At 39.4% G+C, this 6,682-nt stretch overlaps 1 non-coding gene across 1 annotated transcript; it reads left to right on the top strand.

Annotated features, from left to right (window-relative positions):
• The first annotated feature begins 4,942 nt into the window (after nt 1–4,942).
• LOC115220073 lies at nt 4,943–5,061 on the top strand. Its single transcript, XR_003882457.1, has one exon. It is a non-coding gene; the product is annotated as a 5S ribosomal RNA (ribosomal RNA).
• Nucleotides 5,062–6,682: the final 1,621 nt, after the last annotated feature.

The raw sequence follows: 6,682 nt of genomic DNA, 5'->3' as shown, positions 1-6,682 counted from the left end.
CACCACCACCATCACTATTACTGTCAACATCTATCACCAACACTCGTCGCCACCACTACTTTAACAACCACTTCTACCACTGCTACTACTATTGCTACTACTACTACTACTACTACAACTACCAACACCAGTTCCACCGCCACTAACACCACTACAAATACCGCTGTGGCAACTGTATCACACACCACCACCCGGCCACACCATCACTACCATCACTGTTGTCAACACCACTGAAAACCACCAACTCCTCCGTCGCCATCTTCAACCAACCCCACAAACGCCACCGCCATTTTCATCGCCACACTAACACTATCATCAACATCACCACCACCACAACCACCAATACCATTACCAACAACAACAACAACAAACCCAACTTCATCACCACTACTACCACCACCACCACCACCACTAACACCAATACCAACAAAAACCAATACTACCACCAACACTACAACCGCCAACACTGCCACCACCACCACCAACAACAACAACAACAACAACAGCCTTGTCACCCCGGCCACCAACTCTATCACCATTGTCATCATCACCACTCTCACCACCACCACCACCACCAACACCACCACCAACACTACCTCCAGTGCCATCATCATCATCAGCATCATCATCATCATCATCATCATCATCATCATCGCAGTCGCCAACACCACCACCAGCAGTACTACCCTCACTCCACTACGGCATCACCACCTATTCCTGTTACCCTTTCTCTTCCTCCTCCTCCTCCACCTCCTTATCATCCTCATCCTCGTCCTCATTCCTATATTCTTCCTCTTCCTCCTCTGCCCTCTTCCTCGTCCTCTTCGCACCAAACCTGTCTATCGCGTTTTTCCCGCCACCCTCTCTTTCTGTCGAGTAGATCGCTATTATTAACTACGTCGGTGAATTTAAAACCTACCACTTAAAGTTGTTGTTGTCGTTGTTGCGGTTGTTGTTGTTGTTTAAAAAGGTTGGAGTGACAAATTTAGTTGTTTTGTTGAGGAAGGACGGGAAGCGGATGATACAGGTAGAAGATTATTGTACCGGACTCGGGATCAAATCCGAGTAGAGGACTGAGGAGAACCATCGAGGGGCGACTTCGCGTAAGAGACAGCAGTAAAGGAGGGACATGGGGTGGTGATGTTGAGGGGGGGAGGGGTGTTGGAGGGTTTATATTGTTGTATATTATATATATATATATATATATATATTATATATATATATATATATATATATATATGTATATATATATATAATATATAGGAATTTTTTATATGTTTGTATATATATAAACATACATAGATGCAGACATACATACATATATATATATATATATATATATATATATATATATATATATATGTAATATTTATATATATGTATGTATGTATGTGTGTGTGTGTGTGTGCGTATATTTGTGTCTGTGTTTGTCCCCCCCCCTAACATCGCTTGACAACCGATGCTGGTGTGTTTACGTCCTCGTAACTTGGCGGTTCGGCGAAAGAGACCGATAGAATAAGTACTAAGATTACAAAGAATAAGTCCTGGGGTCGATTTGCTCGACTGAAAGGTGGTGCTCCATCATGGCCACGGTCAAATGACTGAAACAAGTGAAAAAAGAGATATATATAATATGAATATATATTCTTTTATTCTTTTATCTGTTTCAGTCATTTGACTGCGGCCATGCTGGAGCATCGCTTTTAATAGAACAAATCGACCCCAGAACTTACTCTTTGTAAGCCTAGTACTTATTTTATCGGTCTCTTTTTTCCGAACCGCTGATTTACGCGGACATAAACACACCAACATCGGTTGTCAAGCGATGTTGGGGGAAAAACACAGACACACAACGTATACACATGTACACATGTATATATACGACGGTCTTCCTTAGTTTCCGTCTACCAAATCTACTCACAAGGCTTTGCTCGGCCCGAGACTACAGTAGAAGACACTTGCCCAAGATGCTACGCAGTGGGACTGAGCCCGGAACTATGAAGTTGGTATGCAAGCTACTTAGCACACAGACACTCCTGCTATAGTCGAACAAAGGATGAAAGGCAAAATCCGAACTCGGCGGATTTTGAACTCAGAATGTAAAGAAAGACAAAATGCCGCAAATCATTTTTAACCGGCGTGCGAAAGATTCTCCCAGCTCGCCGCTTTAAAGACCTTGTATAATTCAACTCCAGAAGAAGGTAACGTGGTCGAATCGATAGAGCGTCGGACAAAATGCTTTACGTTGTATCTTCTCGCTCTTTAAGGACTGGGTTCGAATCCTGCTGAGATCAGTTTTGAGTTTTATTCTTCTGGATTCAATAAAATAAAGTTGTTGTTGACAAACAACGGCAGTAATTTTATTCAGCTGAATAATCGTCATTCATTGGTTGAAATTACCGAAATACGACAACTTTAACGTAAAATAACGTCCTAAATATAAGCTTTTCTCAAAAACGCTAAGAGTAAAAGATGTTTTATATGACACATTCTACCAGTGTCCGAAGCTTGAAAGTGTTTAGCTACAAAAAATTATTTTTTAAATCTGTAGGTCAAAAGGTAAAAGTCCGGAAATTTATTATTTAGTTTCAATCTTTTCTCTGTCCAAATCTCTCTCTCTCTCTCTCTCTCTCTCTCTCTCTCTCTCTCTCTCTCACACACACACACACGCACACACACACACTCACTCACTCTTTCAGGGTCAAAGAATGAACGTTCATATTGTGGTCATATCAACACTTTTGCCATTATTCATTGGTTCAGTGGACACAATTGTAGGCACTCAAGGTGCATACGAGTGAAAACGCGAGGGCCCTGGAAGAAGCAGTACTATAAGGAGTAGTACTGACTAGGCAGAAACTGGAGATTGATCAACCCCGGCCGGGTCGAGCTGGCGAGGGCGGCTGATGTTTGAAAGACCCGTTCCGAAACATCTAATAACCATAGAAGAAATCATTGATGTACGTTCAGGATGATGTATGGACAAAAAAATTTTAGCCCTCAATGAACGGAAAACTCTCGGGACGCAATTTTAATCTCTAGTTGAAACCATTGCGAATCTGATGTTCATTTGTTTAATGCCGCCACGGATGGTCCCAAGCCCGGCTGCAAAAGGAGAAGGGTGGTTGTCCAGCTGAGGTAGCCAGAACCAGGAAACTGGGCGAACCAGACAAGAAACCGTAAAGATATTATCGGACGACATTGGGGAGCCAGGGTGCTGGTGAGAAACGGACGATTGGCCGGAGCAAGCATCTTTTCATGTCGAAGACTGGAATTCATGTGGTTTTCTGGAACATTCCAACTGGACCTCGAGCATGCTAAGGCCAGCGCCGTAGATCGGAAAACGTGGAATAGCATCATCACCAGAGTCCAACATATAGTGGCACTCACAGCGGTATATTGGTTGTGAAGGAATTTTACTACTACTACTACTACTACTACTACTACTACTACTACTACTACTACTACTACTACTACAATAACTACTACTACTATTCTTGTTATATTCTCCCCAAAATAAGCAACACATAACATCACCAATACTACATGAATTCGGAAAGAGATTTGAATGACTGGGGAACTTAGAACGTTCGAGTAATTAACGTGGCATTGTTAGTGTTGTCCATCAGTTTCTGAGTTCGATTCCTATCGAAGTTGTTTTTTCAAGAATAAAATACGTGACTGTTATATAGTCTCAAACATGGGTGTGTGGTTAAGGATCTCGTTTTGCAACCACGTGCTTTTGGTTTCAGTCCCACAACTCAGCACTTTGAGCACATGTCTGCTACTGTAACTCCGATTCAACCAATGCCTTGTAAGAGAATTTTGTAGCTGGAAACTGTATGAGAGTCTTTCATATAAACATGTTTGTATTTGTCCCCTATCACCCTTTGATGATGTCTTGGTTTGTTTACGGCAAAAGAGACGGATAGAATTAGCACCAGGCTTAAGAATATGTAGTGCCGATGTTTTTTCGACTAAATCCTTTAAGATGGTACCCCAGAGATGACGAAATTGCGATTCATCGACTCACGGAAGATAGATTATACCAGCAGCATATAAAGACCCGTTCATATAAAAATAAAGAGGTCTTATATGGAGAGAGTATAAAGTATTGTCATAAGAGCTTTTGAATGTACTTTGTTTTAATTTAATTGATCGTTTGGAAATGCGTTTATGAAATTTGAAAAACAAATTGTTATAGTGTTGAACGTGTCGATAACATACTGTGTCATCTACGAACAAGTACGATGCTAGTTTTATGGCTTACGAATCGAGTATCGACTTTTGTTGTAGATGGATTCTTATCCAGTCACTGATCTTCATAACCAAAGAATTTGTTTTCGTTTCATGACGTTTAAAAAGATATCTTTGAAGAGAGGTGCTCAAATAAAGACGTAAGACTCAAAGTACTCGCTGAGCTGGATCCTGTATAAACGATAACAGACTAAATTAGGTGAAGAAACATGGAAACATTCTTTATCTTTCAGTGGATCTAGAATTAAACGTAAAGTATGCATCGTCGTCTCGTTACGCGTAAAAGTGTTTCTTGGTAAAGAAATGCTCAAATAAAGATATAAGGTTGAAAGCTCTCGTCGAGTTGGACATGGATACACTATAATAGTGTAAATGAAGAGAGGAAACGGGAAGATGTTCTTTACCTTTCAGGAAATTTTTCTTTTATCTTTTATTTTTTGTATTTTACTGGTTTCAGCCAGAAGCTGAGGCCATTCTGGAGCACCGGCTTTTAGTGCTATTGGATTTCTTTTCTGTATCATTTTTGGTGAAGCAGCGAGTTGGACGAAGCTGCTCTTCTTTGCGCCTTCTGCCGCGATGTGAGCTCATTTGGAATCTCAGATAAAAAATTGTCTATAAGTTCTTTAAAGACCTCCGTATCTACACCTCGCAGATTTCTGAGGTTGTATTGGTAGAATGTTAAATAGTTTACGACCATATCACTTTGAAAACATCGGTTCTCGTCCGATCACCGAAGTTAAGCAACATCGAGCCTAGTTAGTACTTAGATGGGTGACCGCTTGGGAAACCTAGGTGCTGTAAACGTCTTTCTAAATAGGTGTAGGAGTGGCTGTGTGGTAAGTAGCTTGCTTACGAACCACATGGTTCCGGGTTCAGTCCCACTGCGTGGCACCTGGGCAAGTGTCTTCTACTATAGCCTCGGGCCGACCAAAGCCTTGTGAGTGGATTTGGTAGATGTAAACTGAAAGAAGCCCGTCGTATATATATATATATATATATATATAATATATATATGTGTGTGTGTATGTGTGTGTGTGTGTTTGTGTGTGTGTGTGCGTGTGTGCGTACGTATGTGTGTTCGTGTGTCTGTGTTTGTCTCCCCCAACATCGCTTGACAACCGATGCTGGTGTGTTTACGTCCCTGTAACTTAGCGGTTCGGCAAAAGAGACCGATAGAATAAGTATTAGGCTTACGAAGAATAAGTCCTGGGGTCGTTTTGCTCGACTAAAAGGCGATGCTCCAGCATGGCCAGATTCAAAAAGACTGAAACAAGTAGAAGAGTAAAAGAGTAAAAGAGTTGTGAATCCTTGAAACCCAAGCTGTTACAATACTGGGTCCTTGTTCTAGTACCATGCATGTTATGATACAATGCAGTTCCGTCCAGTTCGAAACAGAACGCTTTCCCAATACGTCATCGAATATTAAAGACCAGGCAAGTTGATATTCTTAAAAGTGGGTGCATTATGTTTGAAAATGTGTGTATTTACGTTTGTGAAATCTCGTAGAAATTGCCATTGAGTTTATAGGCTTCGTAGTGTATGTATATGCTACATATTGTTTTTATTAATTTGATTAAATGTGTTGTGAAAGAAAGTACTTATGATTTTGCAGTATGATTTTAAACGTGAGGAATTCTGTTCGTTATTTTGTTTGGTACATTAATTTGTGTGGCTTTTCCTTTTTTAAACGTGGAATGAGAATTATCTTTTCTCAGAAATTTGCAATGCAAAATAAAATTTATATGCTACTAAACAAGATATCTATGTAAAGTGTGTGTAAATATATATATATTCATTATTGAACCGCGTAACAAGCAATTTGAAAAATATGTATTATCCACGTGACACTGCAATATTTTTTATAATTTGTTCCAGAACAATCCAGAGAAATATAATTATCACCCGTTTATAAGAGTCATCCCCTTGATTTGAAACCAGTTTGATAAGTGCCAATGCACGAAACTTTCAGCCCTTGAGTAACTCTGGAACCTCTGCTGATTATTAATGGTAATATATATATATATATGTATATATATATATATATATATATATATATATATATATATATATATATATATATAATATATAGATAGATAGATAGATAGATAGATAGATAGATAGATAGATAGATAGATAGATAGATATATATACAGTCTTGAAATCTATTTTCCTGTTTGCATCACCTAACACACACACACACATACATCATACATATATATATTTTTTACTTGTTTCAGTCATCTTAACTGCGGCCATGCTGGAGCACCACCTTTAGTCAAACAAATCGACCCCAGGACTTATTCTTTGAAGCCTAGTACTTGTAATTTGTGGGTCCATATATAAACTTTGTTTACTAGAAGAGGTACCTGTATTTATTGAAACTCTCAAGATTTGTATTTGGAATTTAAGTTATGAATATAACGAA

The sequence above is a fragment of the Octopus sinensis genome, linkage group LG15 (assembly GCF_006345805.1).
Source record: "Octopus sinensis linkage group LG15, ASM634580v1, whole genome shotgun sequence".
Lineage (NCBI taxonomy): Eukaryota > Metazoa > Mollusca > Cephalopoda > Octopoda > Octopodidae > Octopus > Octopus sinensis.
The sequence above is the reverse complement of the archived record's forward strand: the minus strand, read 5'-3'. Positions and strand labels throughout refer to the sequence as shown.